The 16,752-nt window shown below is 39.7% G+C and overlaps 1 long non-coding RNA gene across 1 annotated transcript; it reads right to left on the bottom strand.

The window, feature by feature from the left end:
* Window positions 1-16: 16 nt before the first annotated feature.
* On the bottom strand, window positions 17-16,739 carry LOC147821505 (uncharacterized). The gene is made up of 2 exons (XR_015446949.1): window positions 16,211-16,739; window positions 17-15,889 (listed from the first exon to the last, which is right to left on the bottom strand). It is a non-coding gene; the product is annotated as an uncharacterized LOC147821505 (long non-coding RNA).
* Between the last annotated feature and the right edge of the window lie 13 nt (window positions 16,740-16,752).

Below are 16,752 nucleotides of genomic sequence, written 5' to 3'. Positions count from 1 at the left end.
ATTTTGCTTATTATAAGTAATCTTTTTTTCTTTTCTTTTCTTTTTTTTTTTTTTTTGGTACCAGGGATTGAACTTGGGTCCTTCCACTTGCGAGGCAGGGCACGGAACCACTGAGCTAAATCCCCACCCCTGTTATAAATAATCTTAAGTGAATGTTTTGTACTCGTCTCCCGGTGCAAATGAACAAGTTTCTCTGAAGTGCATATGTCAGAGTGGAACTGCTGAGCTATAGGGTGGAGGGAGCACATTAACCTCCCTAGGTAGTGATGAGCTGTTTTCTTTGGTGGTTCCAATTTATTCTTTGTTCAGCAGTAGATAAGCACTCCCATTGCCCCACATTTTTGTTAGAACTTGGGGTTGACTGATTTTTTTTAATCTGGGAGGTGTGAAGTGGCATGTTGTTGTGGTTTTACTTTCCATTTGTGACTACTAACAGGGTTGGACTCCTCTACCCCAACACGTTTAGGGTTCACATCTTGTCTTTTATCATAAAACGCTTATTTGAATCTTCTCATCTTTTTATGTGATAATTTATATCATTCTTTTTGTCTCAGAGTTGTTCTTTATTTATCTTTGATACTAATCCTTTGTTGGTTGGTGTTGCAAATATCTCGTTCCATTCTTTGACTTGTTTCTCCACTATTTTTTTTGTGCCTTTATAACAGAAATTCTGCCCTGTACAGTCAAATGTGTCAGTCTTTTCCTTTGAATTTACCCCCTTTTCTGTCTTAAGAAAACCCTGCTTTTCTAAACATTCAATAAACCTTTTATTTTAGAATAGTTTTAGGCTTACAGAAGAGCTGCAGGAGTTATTACAGAGAGTTCTTATATACTTACACCCACTTTCCTGTACTGCTAACCTCTTACATTACTATGATACATTTATTACAACTTATAAATAAAAATATTGGGCTGGGGATGTAGCTCAGTGGCACTGCACCGGTCTGGCAAGCACAAGGCCCTGAGTTTGATCCCCAGTACAAAAAATAAAACAAAATAAAAATACTGACATAAAATTACTATCTAAAGTCCATACTCCATTTGGATTTTTGTTTCCTGCCTTGGATTTCATTTTGAATTCTACATTGTATTTAACCCTCATGTTCCCTTAGACTCCTCTTGGCTAGGACAGCTCAAACTTCCTCCACTGTTGATGGTCTTGATAGTTTGAGTAGAACTGGCTGGGTATTTACTAGAATGTCCTTCAATTTGAGTTTGTATGCTCTTTTTTTCATGTTTAAACAGAAATTATGGGTTTTAGAAGACTACAGTAGTGAAGTGTCATTTGCATCATATCAAGGGCATATGCCATTATATAATTACTTACTGCTGACACTGTCGCCTTGACCACCTTGGCTAAGGGAGTGTTTGTCAGATTTCTCCACTGTAAATTTCCATTTTCCTCCCCTTTCTATGATGTGCTTGTTAGAAGAAAGTCATAATGCACCACCTGTACTGAATGAGTAGGGTGATGGCTCCATCTCATTGGGAAGTAGCTGCACAAATTATCTGAAACCCTTCAGGATAGGAAATTTGTCTCCTCTCTCCTACTTACTTATTCTGTCACTGATATTTATTTGTTTATCATGGATATTTATTTATGAAAAGTGGAGGACTTTAGACAAGCATCTCATTATTAGGCAGGAAGGTTACAAATATGCAAAAAAAACAAGGTTGGGATGAATTTTATGGCTCTGGATGAGAATTAGAGAATTTAACATAAATCTATGTTTGGCTTAATATAGATACTAATGGCTAGATACAAAAATAATTATAGATATGTGTCTATACACATGAATGGCATACATACATATTCCTTAGTTTTGTCACCTGATAAAGTCTAGAAGCAAGAATATCCCAATGGCCACAAGCATACCTGGTGCTCATCATCTTGATTCCCAATACCATTCTCTAATAAAAGGAATTAGAGCTCCCTGAAGAAATAGCTGATTTAGGGGTAGAAAATATTCAAGATTAGCCCAGAGCTCTTTGTAGGGCGTTCCCCCCAGGGGCAGAATTGGAATGATCTGAGTCTCAAAATAAATGATGAAATGTTAGACTACAACTGAAAATAGAAAAGAAATCCATTTTTAACGCCAAAATCCTATCAGTATTCTCCTACCTTATTGTCTTCTAAGAGTTTTTCTAGTTTTGCATTTTTCCATTTAAGTCTTTCATCACTCTGCATTTGGTTTGCTTTTGAAGTGAGGCTCTAATTCCATCTTCCATATGGGAGATCTTCCATATGTTTTCAGCCACAATTACTGGATAATCCCATTTTTCTCACTGTGTTACAATTAGGCCGACATGTGTGTCTATATCTCAATTCTGATTTATTGGTTTGTTAAACTTTGGTTGCTCTCATATCCCATGATATAAACTGTTATAACTTTATAGTATGACTTAATGTTGGGCAGAAGAGTAATCCACATTGTCCTTTAAAAAAAAAAAAAAAAGGGAATGTTTTGTATGTATCTGACACTGGCTTTTCCAAAAAATTTAGAAATAGCTTATCCATTTCCAAGAAAAGTCCCACTAGGATTTTTATTCTAATTGCATTGAATTCATAATTAAATTTTATAAATAATTGGCATTTTTGTTATATTGAGTCTCCTTAGCCAAAACATGGTATATTTTTCCATTTACATGATTGTCTAAGAAGTTTCTATAGAATTTTATCCATGAAAAACATGAAAACATTTTGTTATATTTTATTTCTAGGAACTTTTTATTTTACAAAGTTTTCAACTTACTTCTTTTCATTAAATTATCATCAGATAGTTGATGATACATAGAAATGCATTGATTTTACATATTAATTTTATATCCAGCATTCTTGCTAAATTCTTATTAATTCTAATAATTTATTTGTAAGTGATTTTGGGATTTCTACATACATAATCACATCACCTTAAAATAATGGAACTTAGCTTCTTCCTTTCTAACTTTCATATTTTCCATTTCTTTTTCTTACATCAGCTTGTTAAGTGTTTCAGGTATAATGCTGAATAAAACCAGTAATAATGGACACTCTTATATTTCTCTAAATTTTGACAGAATTATTTCTGAATTTCATTGTTCAATACAATTTTTTTTCCATTTTTCATTAGATTATGGAAGCTCCCGTCCATACCAAGTTGGTAAATATATTTTTTAAATCAAGAACTAATGTTGCTCTTTATTGAAGACTTTTTCAATGTATCTTTTTAGATAACCATGTAATTTTCTCACCTCTGAATCTGGTAATGTTTTACACATTACTGGATTTGGTTTCCTAATGTTCACTCACTCCTGAAGTTAGTGGTGAGCAGGTGACTTGCTTTGGCCAGTGAGCCATGGTGAAAGGATGTAAGAAAGGAGCCTTTGTGCTCTTTCCTTTCCACAGGGACTGGGCAAACACAAGTTGCAGTCTTGAGCCCTGAGCCACACAGACAGCAACTGCCCGGGAGAGTTGTCTGCAACCTGAATTTTGTTGTGTCAAAGCCACTCAAGTTTAATGTTGTTGCCACAGCAGAATCTAGTCCATTGATTATTTGATCACTCTATTTGATATTTGATAATACCTATTTGATATTGTTACTTTTTAGTTGAATTCTGGTCAAAGAATACAATTAGTATGAAAACAACCCTTGAGACTAGCTTTATGGCCTAACATATGGCAAATTTTCATGTAGAGCTCAAAATACATTTACTCATCAATTGTTACATGGAATGTTCCATTCATGAACACTAAATCAAGCCTGTTAAATGTCTTCTTTAATTTTTTTGTTGTTTACTTAATATGTCACTTCCCTAGAGCTAGCTATGTGTTAAAATTTATCACTGTGATAGTAAATGTCTCTTCTTATTGCCCTGTCATTTTGCTTTGTCTTTTTTGAGGCTATGTTATTAAATGCATACAAGTTTAAAGTTATTTTAGCTTCCTGGTTGACTTTTAGAATAGACCTGAATTTAAAAAATTCAATCTGTCTTCATCCTTTACTGGAACATTTGTTTCATTACAACTTATGGTGGTTACTGTAATGTTTTGATTTATTGCTACCACTTTATTGAGTGCTTTGTCTTGATTTTGTTTCTTATTGCTGTTGAAAGCTCAGCCATAAGTCTAACCGTTGTTTCATTGCAGGTTACCTTTCTCCTCAGCAGCTTTCACAGTTGTCTCTTTCTCCTTTAGTGGTTAGTTTCCTAAAAGTGACTTTTTTTTTTTGGTACTGGGGATCGAACTCGGAGCTAAAAGTGACTTTTAAAACATTGATGTCACCGGAAGTTAAATATCTCATGGCTTTTCTTAAATGAGAAACCCAAAATATAAATAATAAAAGAGTAAAATAAGGGAGAGGTGGTAGGAAACAGAGAGGCAGACTATTTGGAGACAGAGAAAGGGATCAGGAGAAGGAGGGAGATGTAGGGTAGGAACATAAGGTAAAGGGTTGAAAAATGGTCAAGATATGATATAAACATGTACCAATGCCCCAAAACAAATGTACCTATTATGTGTCTCAAACATACACTAGTAAAAAAGATCAAAAAATGTTTCTTCTCAATATTCATTGAGCTTCCTGAAGTTAAAGATCATGTTTTCCATGGTTCTGGAAACATCTCAAGCATTGTCTCTAAATATTACCTCTTCTGTCCTTCTATTTCCTCCTAGAACCCTAATTAGGCATAATTTGATTTTATTTTCCCTGTCTTATCCCTAAGCTTTTATATTTTCATGTCTTTGTCTCCGTGATCTACACACTATAGGTACATAATTTTTTCAGCTCTAACCTCCAGCTTATTTTTTCTTCAGCTATTTCCAATCTTCTACTTAATCTATCCACTGAGTTTTAAGATTCAACACATTATTTTTATTTCTAGAAATTATTTTTGGTTCTTTCCAAGTCTTCTTAATGATTTATGCCCCCTTGTTACTTGCTTGTTTTCTAAGTTCTCTTATTTCTCAAAGCCTATTAGTTTTTTTTATATTGTGTTTGAAAATTTTAGTGTCTGAAGCCTTTTGTGGGTGTCCTGCTAATTCTCTCAATGGGATCTATTTCCGTGTGTGTTTTGCAACTTTGACTGTGAGCTGTAATTATCCTTGAAATTTCATCAACAGTAAGTCTTTGAGTACTGAAACATGGGTGGGATACCAGCAGAGAAGAGATACTTTTGGTTCTGCCAGTTACTTGAACAGCACCAGCATACATCACCTTAAATAAATTTCATACTTGAAGTTTTTTGGACTGCATGCCATATGGATCTGGACTGCACACATGGAGAAACACAGGCATGTGGCTGTAAGCTTAAGGGAATATATATTCTCATTCCCACCACCTAGAATGACTCAGGCCAGTTTCTTTAATGTCCCTATCTGTATGGACCTTTATTTCTCAATTTCCAGAGTTCTGGACCCTTTGAGGGTCCAGCTTGATGCAGAACGATTCCTTGGCTTTGTCTTCTGTGCCCATGCCCTTCAACTGCATCGAAAAGAAAGCTCAGAGTCTTCAGAGTCCCACAGAAACCCTCAGGTTGGAGCCGAGCTTTGGTCTGACTTATCAATCTGCATGGCCACTTCCACTTCATTTTGAATTCTGCAGATTTCTTTCTTTAGTGCAAGTTTAGTGATAAAGTTAAAAGTTTAGAAAGTTGTTTCACTTGGGAGGATCCTTCAGGTATCTAATCCATTGTTCTGTTAGAAATGAAACACCCCTTTCAAGGCTGGGGTTATGATGAAGGCAATGCAACCATGACACATATAATCCTTTGTCCGTTCTGCTCCAACATCACTTGCACCCAAATGCCCTCTCCTTAAAAGGATGTGTGCTACTTGGGACAAAGAAACATGCAATAAATTCTGAATTATCAGGGATCAAATGTCAATCAATCACCTATTGAAAGACGATAACAAATGAGTAGAGGGAGACCATTATTATCCACAAAGCAGGCATTGTATCTCCTCACCCAGAGGGCTTTGATAAGGAAGTAACCGGCTGTAGGCACCAGGGGAGCCTTTCTATTGGGCCAGGATGCACTAGTATAACCTCCAGGATGGGCCAGATCAACCTGAGGTTGAAGACTCCAGGAATCAAGGAGAAGATGGGGTGGGTCAGGAATGTAGAGACACTCGATTGTCTAGTTTCTACTCCCAACATGGTGGAAATGGCTGGGTTCCTTCAAATATCTCTACAAGGAACAGTGGAGATTTTTGCATTTGCCTCTGAGAGTCACTTCAAATTAAGATCAAGAATAAAGTTCCTGGAAAAAGAAACAGAAGGCTGGAAACTGGGACACCAAGATTATGTCAAGGATACAGAGAAAAGGTGACACTGTTTGAATTCATTGTTTTGGTCCAGCAATGTGCTCAGAACCTCCATTCTGGCCCTGTGAGGAAGCCACAGCCTGGGCTCTCATGTTCAGGCACTTGAATGGCTTGCTTCGATGTTCTTTGCACCTTCTTCACCAGGTCTTAAAGCTTTTTTGTTGTTGTTGTGTATGTTTGTTTTGTTTTTGCAGCTGAAAATTGAAATTTTTTATTTTTTATCAGTATATGTATGCAGTCCATAATGACTGCATTCATCATGGGGAGTTGGTACACGTACATAACACATCTCAATTCTTTTTTATCCCCTTCCGTTCCTTCCTCCTTCCTTCTCCCTTGTTCTCCTTCCCATTTGAACATTTTCTTCCTACTTCTCAACATCTGTCATCCATTTTGGTCCTTATTTGTGCCTTCTGTTTCTCATACAAGAAAAACACCGTGATATTTAAACATGTGTGTCCAATTTATTTCATCTAAAAGCATGGTCTTGAGGTGCCTCCATTTACCTAAAAATGTCTCAAGTTTATCCTTCTTTATGGCAGAGATGTCAACAGATGAATGGATAAAGAAAATATGGTTTTTATACCCAATGGAGTACTACTCATTGTTGGATTTTACTGAAGGGAGAGGACAGAGGATCTGGTGGACATAATATTCTGGGATATTATTTTCCTTCCTGGGAAAGTCCAAGTCACAGACTCATTGATGACCAGCTCTGACAGCTCATAAGCGCCCTGTGACTTAACAGGTGAGAAGTCTGGTGATGAATAAGGAATAGAGGTACACATCAAGCTGAGGATCTCATAGGAGTTACCCAAAGTCTTTTTTTTTCCCCCAGTACTGGGAATTGAACCCAGGGCCTTCACACCAAACTATATTGTTACCCTATTTATTTATTTATTTATTTATTTATTTATTTATTTATTTTTTGAGGCAGAATTTTACTGAGTCACCAAGTTGCCTGGGCTGATTGAAATTTGCAATCCTCCTGTCTCAGCCTCTCAGAGTACTGGGATTATAGCTATGTACCACCACACCTGATCAATACATTCTTTTTTCTTCCCACATTTTCTATGAGGGCATGTTGCTTATACAGATCAATGGGCTTCATTTTGGCAGATCTGTACATGGACATAACACACTTTCATCATTCCTTCTCAACACTCCTTGCCCCACCCTCCAATTTCACATGGGGGGGTTAATATGTATAATATATTTTGATCATATTCATCCCCCTACTTCTCCCTTTCTACCCCTTTCTTCCCCCTTACTTCCTCTTGTCTAATTAGTCTCCCTATTGTCCTCTTTTTTAGATTTCACATATTACGGAGAATATGCAATATTTGTCTTTATGAGTCTTAGCTTCTTTCACTCAACATGATGATTTTTATATCCATCCATTTTTCTGCTAATGACAAAATGTCATTCTTCTTATGACTGAATAATACTCCACTGTGTATATATACCACATTTTCTTTACCCACTTATCTGTTCATGGGCACCCAGGCTGATTCATATCTTGGTTACTGTCTATTGTGCCACAATAAACATGGTATGCAGCTATCCCAATAGTATGCTGACTTTAATTCCTTTAGGCATGTATCAAGGAATAGTAGAACTGGATCAAATAGTAGCTCTATTTTTAGTTTTTTAAGGAACCTCCATAGCAGGTGGTACTAACTCACATTCCCACCGGCAGTGTACAAGAATTCCTTTATTCCACATCCTCACCACCATTTATTGTTTCTTGTATCCTTGATGATAGCCATTCTGACTGGGAAGAGATGAAATCTCAAGGTACTTGTGATTTGCATTTCTCTAATGGCTAAAGATGTTGAACATTTTTCATATACTTACTGGCCATTTGTATTTCTCTTGAGAAGTGTTTATTCAATTCTTTTGCCCAAGTATTGACTGGGTGATTTGATTTTTTGGTATTAAGTTTTTTTATTTTTTTTATATATTCTGGGTATTAATCTTCTGTCAGAGGAGTAGCTGACAAAAATTTTCTCTCATTCTGTAGGCTTTTTTTTCACTCTGTTGGTTGTTTCCCTTGCTGTGCAGAAACTTTAATTTGATGTAGTCCCATTTGCTGATTCTTGCTATGCAAGTCCTATTCAAGAAGTCTGTGCCAGTGCCTATGGCTCCAAGTATTTCCCTATGTCTTCTTTTAGTAGTTTCAAAGTTTCGGGTTTTATACACAGGTCATCAGTCCATTTTAAATTAATTAACAGATAAAAAAATTGAAATAGATCCTAATGGAATGAAACAAGAAATCAACAATAAGAGAAACTCTATGAACACATGGAGATTGAATAACTCACTTCTGAATGATCAGTGGGTCACTGAAGAAATCAGGGAGGATACTTTAACATTCCTACGGTCAAATGAAAGTACAACATACCAGGATTTCTGGGATACAGGAAAGATAGTTCTAAGAAGGAAGTTTATAGTTATAAGTAGCTCCATCAAAAAACCAGAGAGATCTAAGTAAATAGCCTAATGATGCCTCTGAGAGTTCTGGAAAAACAAAAGGAAACTGAAACCAAATCTAACAGAAGGAAAGAAAGAATATAAATCACTGCTGAAATTAATAAGAGACACTAAAGTAACAATTCACAGGATCAATAAAACAAAGAGTTGGTTCTTTGAAAGATAAACAAGATTGATAAACCCTTAGCCAAACTAATCAAGAGAGAGAGAGAAGACCCAAATTAATACAATTAGAGATAAAACGGGAACGTTACAACTGATATCCCAAAATCCAGAGTATTATTGGGTATTACTTTGAAAACCTATATTCTAATTAATTGGAAGTTCTAAAAGAAATTAATATATTTCTAGACACATATAACCTTCCAAAACTGAACTGAGGATGTAAAAAAATGTAAGCAGGTCAATAACAAGGAATGGATTGAAGCAGTGATTAAAAAAAAGTCTTCCAACAAAGAAAAGCCCAGGATCAGATGGGTTCATTGCAAAATTTTACCATTAAAATAGAAGAACACCAATGCTCTCAAACTATTTCATGAATAGGAAGGAAAAGAATGCTTTCAGACTCAATCTACAAGGTCGACATCATCATTATATCCACTGGACAAGGATAAAACAAAAAGAGAAAAATATAGACCCTTATCCTTGATGAACATCTCTTAATAAAATACATGCAAACAGAATTCAACATATTAAAAAGATTACACATGAAGATCAAGTTGCTTTCATTCTAGGGATGCAAGGATGGCTCGACGTGCACATACCAAGAAATATAATACACCACATAAATAGAATCAAGGATGAAAATCGCATGATCATCTCAATTTATGCATAAAATGCCTCTGACAAAATTTAACATCCCTGTATGATTAAAAATCCTGAAGAAACTAGGTATTGAAGAATCATTCCTCAATATAGTAAAGGCCATGTATGATCAACCCAGAGCCATCATTGTGACACTAGAAAATGGAAAGGCCTCCCATGTTCATGGATTAGCATATTAGCATATTATTAAAATAGCCATCTACCAAAAGCCACCTAAAGATTCAATGCAATCTCCATCAAATCATCAATGACATTCTTCACAGAAATAGAAAAAAATAATACTAAAATTCACATGAAAACACAAAAGACCTAGACTAGCCAAAGAATTCCTAAGCAGCAAGAGCAAGGCTGGAGGTGTCACAATATCCAATTTCAATTAAACTACAAAGCCATAGTAACAAAAGCAGCATGGAGCCCAAATGCCCATCAACTGGAGACTGGATAAAGAAAGTGTGGGGTTTTCTTTATAAAATGGAGTTCTACTCAGCCATAAAAAATGAGAAATTAGAGACATTTATAGCTAAATGGATGCACATTGAGCCCATACTCTTAAATGAAATAAATAGGACCCACATGTATAAATACCGAATAGTTTCTCTAATGTGAGAAACTGAAAGTGTAAATAAGGACTAAATCGTATAATAGATAATGTGAAATAGGAAGAAAAGGGGCAAATGGGAAGGGGAAGTTGGAGGGGTAGGGGAAAGGAAAGAAGGGAATGGAATTAATATGAGAAAATGGAAAAATGGAAACCAAGTCTTTGTAAATAGAGAGGGATGGAGGGGTGAAGGGAGGGCAGGGGAAGGGGGAAAAATAAGAACCAAGAGAGATTATGTAAAGGTGCAAATTTCCAATGATGAATGTCCTTATATTGTATACCTAAAATGTACCAATGATTAAAATTAATAATTGATAATGCGAAATAGGAAGAAAAGGTCCAAAGGGGTAGGGGAAGTGGGAGGAGCAGGGGAAAGGAAAGAAGGGAAAGGAAAAATTATGAGAAATGGAAAAAATGGAAACAAAGTCTTTGTAAATAGGGAAGGGTAGAGAGGGTGAAGGGAGGGCTGGGAATGGGGAAAAAATAAGAACCAAGATGCATCATGTAAAGGTACAAGTTCCCAATGAGAAATGTAAATGTATTGTATACCTAAAATGTACCAATAAAATGTACCAATGAATAAAAATTTTTTAAAAAGCAGCATGGTACTGACATAAAAATAGACACAGAACAATGAAACACAGCAGAAGACACAAAAACAAAACTACAGAACTACAACCATCTGAACATGGACCAAGGAGCCAAAAATACACATCGGAAAAATGTATATTAACAAATGGTGCTGGGAAAACTGGATGCCACTTGGAGAAGACTGAAACTAGATCCCTACCTCTCACCTTGCACAAAAACAAATTCAAAATGGACCGATAGATTCTTCAGTGATGGGATATGCCATCATTTTAAGAATAGCCAACAGTATTACTAACAGACCTACAGATTTCTTAAAAATCACAGTAAGGCCAAGTATTCCTCTCATTTCCTTTCCTTCCTCCCTCCCTCCTTCCCTCCCTCTCTTCCTTCCTTCCATCCTCCCTTTCCTTCTATTCAGTGATATAAGAATTAAAGACCAAGGAAAAAGGACAATATCCTATTGAGACTTCAAGGCCCATGACAATTTTAACCGACCACAACTAATAACTACAATGAACAGATATGAGGAAGTAAGTTAATATTCACTGAATACTTAGCATGTGCCAGGCAGAGTGCTAAAGGTTTTACATGGGCAATTTCACTTTATCTACTCAACAACTCTCTGAAGTCAACAATCTGTGAGTATTTTTATCCACATTCTATTGGTGGCAAAACTGATGCTCAGAGAGGCTGTCATTTGCCCCGATTCACTTAGCCAGTGTGGAAGAGGACAAGTCCAAGCTCTTTGGCTTCCTACTCTCTGAAGTCTCAGTCTCTGTGACCTTGTTGTAATGTGCCAGGGACTTTATCAGGCACAGAGAGATCACTGATCCAAATTCATTTATGTTTCAAAGGTAGAACTATTCAAAACCCAAGTGGATAGAGGCCCAGGCTAAAGACAAGGTCCCCTGCCAGGCCGTCCTGAATACAAACGCAACAGTGCTGAGAGGAACCTCCAGAGAGGGTGCGCTGCGGCAGCTCATAAGCAGTCTGTCTCGCTCCCTTCCCTCAGATGAGTGGCTCCACTGAGGAACAAGGAGTTGGAAAGAGCAAGACCCCTGTTTGAAGGCAGCAGACTCTGTCTCTAAGAACCCGTTTGGTGGCTCACGAACTAACCTTGGATGAGCCACCTAAGCTTGCTGGACCTTCTGGGTCTGAGTTCCCCCTTGCTGTTCTCTCAAGCAGTGGCCTCCACAAGAGGATTGCTGCATAATCTCCTGGGGATAGGGAGACGATATTATGGCTTCCTCTCTATTTGCTTTTTATCTTCAAAACATGAAGCTTTAATATGTTGACTATCCAGAGGATCATGAGCACCACAGGTAATCACCTTGTGGCATGATCATCTGGCAGGTACGCTGGGGAAAGTATCTGAATTTAAAGAAGGAAAGTCTGAGAAGTCAGTAAAAGGTTTCAGAGAGTATCAAGAATACCACCTGAACCATGAATTTATATTCATTACTGTAGATGAATCTCACCCAAAGTGTAGAGTGTAACTTGAGCTATTAGCTAATGATGGTACTTTACTATTTGTGTGTGGAAATAGCAGCTTTCTTTTTTGCCAATAGGATTTTACAATCAAAAACCGTTTGAGGTTGTAGGACATGTGGATGACACCCAGTGACCCCATACCACTGTCATTCAGTTCAGAGTGACTTCTGCTGGAAGTGGGGGGTGGACACCAGAAACAAAAACTTCAACAATAGTGACATCTTAAATGACAGAGAACAATGAGGCAAATGCCACAGAAAGGGGCAGCCTTGTCTTGCAATGTGCTTGTCCCAGGCCAGAGGCCAAAGGCAAAGGAGAACTGTCAACAGCCACATGTTTCTGGAGTTGGGGCCCCAGGGGAAAGATACTGAACAAATTCCTGGGCTGCTTACAGAATGTCCTTCCTGTTCTTCTGGAGAAACAAACGGGCGTGCCCAGGTCAAGGCTTGTGGGGCTTTGCTCATTGGTATGAAGAAAAAGAGATTATTTCCCAATCGTCCTTCCTGAAGATTTTCCTCTACAAAGGGGGCTTCTTTTGTCTGTCGCTTTTCCCTACTGATCTCTTTGGCACTTTTGTGACACTAACTCCCCTCTTACCTGCTCCTGAGTTGCTTATTCCTATCCCAGAGTCTTTCCACTTCCCTCCATCACTAGGCCCTTCTAAAAGGCACTCTGTCCTAGACGACCAGAATGGGAATCCTGGACCTGTCACGAGAGTGATCACAGTCTCTGCAGAACCCACTGTAAGGGGAAAAGAGCCCCAGCATCTGGTGTATCCCACCGGCCTCAGTGGATGGGCTTTGGGCTTGGTGAAGAGTCATCACTGTTTGCTGGAGTTTGGGCAGGAGACCAGCAAATGCTTGGGAGCCTGGGAGAGCTCTGAGCTGCCTCTGCTTGGAGGTGCAGGTGATTGTCTGCCTTTCTCTGGCCCCCGGGCTCTACATTACCCTGCCAGCAGACGCTGTGTGCGGGCAGCAGGGTGGCAACCTGGGGCTTGAGGTTGTGGGAGCAGGTGGGAAAGACAAGTGCCAAAGCCCAGAGGATGAAGACATGAGCTGGGCTACTGAGAATGGAGCCCCGGGGCCAAATGGATTAGGAGCAAATACCTGGCAGTGCACAGCAGGCTGAATGGCACTCTCACTTCCCATGGCATAGCAGATGACTTCCCAGAGCTGTCCTGTCCTGGAGAAGTCAGGATTTCTGAAACACCATAAGATCTACCAGGGCAAAAGAGCCTCCCAGAGCTGGAAAATGCCAGGGCTGATTTAAGGTCACAAAAGCAAACTCTGGGTGACACAGGCTGCCTTGGTGGCCTCACCCTAACCATATGATTTTGGGGTAGAAGCCTCCAAAGCCCTGGAGCCAGCATGGAGCCACTGTGGGGTTCTGAAGGTGCTCCTTGAAAGTCATGCTGGTCCCAGAAATGCCTTTCTGGGACTCTCATCTGTAGTTTCTAAATAAGAGGATATCGTGGCAAGATAGATTTGTTCATGTTATTTAGAATCAAATTCTGGGATGGAGCCTTTCCATCAGTTACTTGAACAGTCCATTCAGTATAACCCATGACCAAGGGAAAGATTTTTAAAAACACTGGGTCAAGGGGAAGGGGAAAGGGAGGAAGGGAAAGGAAAAATTATGAGAAAGAAAAAAAACGGAAACAAAGCCTATGGAAATAGGGAAGGGTGGAGCGGGTGAAGGGCGCACAGGTAATGGGGAAAAAATAACCAAGATACATCATGTTCAGGTACAAGCACCCAATGATAAATGTAAACGAATTGTATACCTAAAGGGTACTAATTAATATTTAAATAAAAAAAAAAACACTGGGTCAAAATCCAGAAATCAATGTTGTAGACCCCAAAACGAAAAAGAGAAAGAGAGAGAGGAAGAAATGAGGAAAGGGGGGAGGGACGATAGAGAAAATAATAGAAAATATTACGAGGCACTTCTTGTTTCTTAAAATTTATCTATATGCATGAATATACTAAGTCATGGTAACAATTCATATTTTACTAGAATCTGAAAACACTGTCCCGGGAGGACTTTTCTTTGACTTACTTTCCTTTTTTACATTGTCTTCCATTCATTCATTCCATTTCTACCATCTAGAAAATAAAAAAGAACAGTCCTAGGCCCTTTTTCATCCTAAAAATAAATGAGTTAATTTTTGTGAGCTTAATTTTTTAAAAAAAGTACTGAAAACAGGGGAACTAAGTGTAAAAGGATACCTTGGTCCCTTCCTCCTTTATGACCCCACAACGCTGTCCCTTAGATTGTTCTTTGGGGATTCATTGAGAGACAACCTTTCCTTCAGTCCTCCTAGACCCATAGGCATAAAATATTTAAAGGGAAAAAGGCCCTGTTATGGCTTGTGTCTAGATGTCCTCCTAAAGCCTCATGTGGTCATAGGTGGGGCTTTTTCAGAAGTGGCTGGGTCTAGAATTTGTGATGCTGGAATTGATTCATAGTGCAATGCTAGGATCAAGGGCACGAGGATTAAGGATGTGAATACTATCCACCTTAAGTAGCATGGATAAAATATAAGGGATAGAAAGAGCTGTGGTCATTCCCAGCTTGCTCTTGCCTGCCTGCTTGCTGTGGACTGTTTCTCCTCTGTGATGCCCTCTGCCACACCACTCTGCCTTGGAGCCAGCCAACTATGATCTGAAACTTCTACGAGCTGTGAGCTAAACAAACCTTTCCTCCTTTAACTTTGGGGGTCAGGTATTTTGTCTCAGGAGCAAGAAAAGTAACTAAGACAGGTCCTAAGAAAGGAAAGCAAACAGTAAGATGGGAGTGGTTCAGAGAGACCTCAAAGGGCCCACTTTTACCTGGAAAGCAGCCTCTGGGCAGCTTAAACCTAAGCAAGGGGACAGGGTCTCTGGGAACCTCCAAGGGACAAGGTGATTCACTCAAACTCTGGCACCATGGTGAGGGGTTCAGAGTGTGTCAACCAGCCTGGAGGAAAGTGGCCAGGCTGCAGAAAAGAGGTTCGTGGGCTGAGATAAGGTTCAGCCTGTGGCCCAACTGCAGCCATACCTGCCCTGGCCACTTACGGGCACACAGAGCCAGACAGAGAGGCCAAGATGCCGGGCTCTGCTTTTCCCCCAATTCTGTGAAATGAAGTGCACAGGTATGGCCTAAAACTGGCACCTTAAATTTTTTCCTTCCAGATAGGATGCACTTAGCAGGACCGTTTGGTTTCAGTATAGATCACTGAGTCTATAGCATGACAATGTGTCTCTTCTGGTTTTCGTCTTTTTAAGGCTTCCCAGGAAGAAAATTTCCCTGCTATCACCTTAATCACCTGCTTCAGTGCTTCGCTTCAGAACTTGACTGTTTAAGTTTCTTCTTTCTATTTAGCCTCAGTCCTTTTCTCAGGATCTAATAATTAAGAGTTGAGAAAGGCTGGTTATCATACAGCCTGGCATAGCTGTCTCACAAATAGTTCCCTGCACCAGTGGACTTGCTGGGCTTCAGTATTCATCCTTCATGGAACAGCTGAATCATGCTGGCCAAATAACTTCACCTCTCTCTTCCTCAGTTTCCCACTTGTTCGGCCTGGCCCCTTCAAGCCACAGCGTTCTCCTCTGTAAAAATGTACATGTAAATGCAAATGCAGTATCTTCCCTGCCTGAAGGAGCTCACCAAATGAGGGATGACCTTGTGGGCATCTTTACTCTGGAATATTATGTGCACTTCAGCTGCAATTACTATTTATACATTAACCCGCTGGACAGTGAACTCGAAGAAGGAGGGAACCCCATCTTTTCCCTCTCTCTCCTAGCATCTAGTGCGTATACAGGAAAGCAGAGAGGAAAGTCATTTTAGCCAAATTTTTCTATGGCGAATTTTATGGGGCCATCCACAATTCCACATCTCGGGACGTACTTTTTACTACCTCCCCTTACCCCAGCGTCATGGTGGGAAGGAGGAACTGGGGACCAGGAACCACGGAAGCAAAGACTAAGTCCACTTGATCGAGAGTCTCGGCGGGCCAGCGACGAAACAACTCCAGGCTCCACTTCGGCCCGCGTGCTCCTTTATCCTCACTTGTGGGCACGGGCTGAATTCCCTATTTTCTGCAGGCGTCCCGCAGCGCCACGCACACGGCCAGGCCGGGGCCGCGACCCAGGTGGGAGTGACGCACCTGGCAGAGGCGTCCCCGGGAGGCTGGGTAGAACCACGGCTGCGGGGGTGGCAGGAAGGCGACGCCAATCATCGCAGGCAGGAGCCTGGATCTGCACACACGAAGTCATCGAAAACTCTGGCCCATGGTGGGCAGAAACACGTCGTGCCCTACGGACGGCAGCAGTGGAAAGTTTCACAAATCAGGCTCGAAGGAGACAGTACGGTGGTTGGTTCCTAGTCAAGATGGTTGAGCGCGGTTGGAAGGCTCCGCAGGAGAGGACCGGGCATGTGGGCGTGGCCATCGGCATGGGCGGGTTCTGGG

The sequence above is a fragment of the Heterocephalus glaber genome, unplaced genomic scaffold (assembly GCF_053883595.1).
Source record: "Heterocephalus glaber isolate CG9 unplaced genomic scaffold, H.glaber_assembly_v1.0 deba00001733, whole genome shotgun sequence".
Taxonomy (NCBI): Eukaryota; Metazoa; Chordata; class Mammalia; order Rodentia; family Bathyergidae; genus Heterocephalus; species Heterocephalus glaber.
The sequence above is the reverse complement of the archived record's forward strand: the minus strand, read 5'-3'. Positions and strand labels throughout refer to the sequence as shown.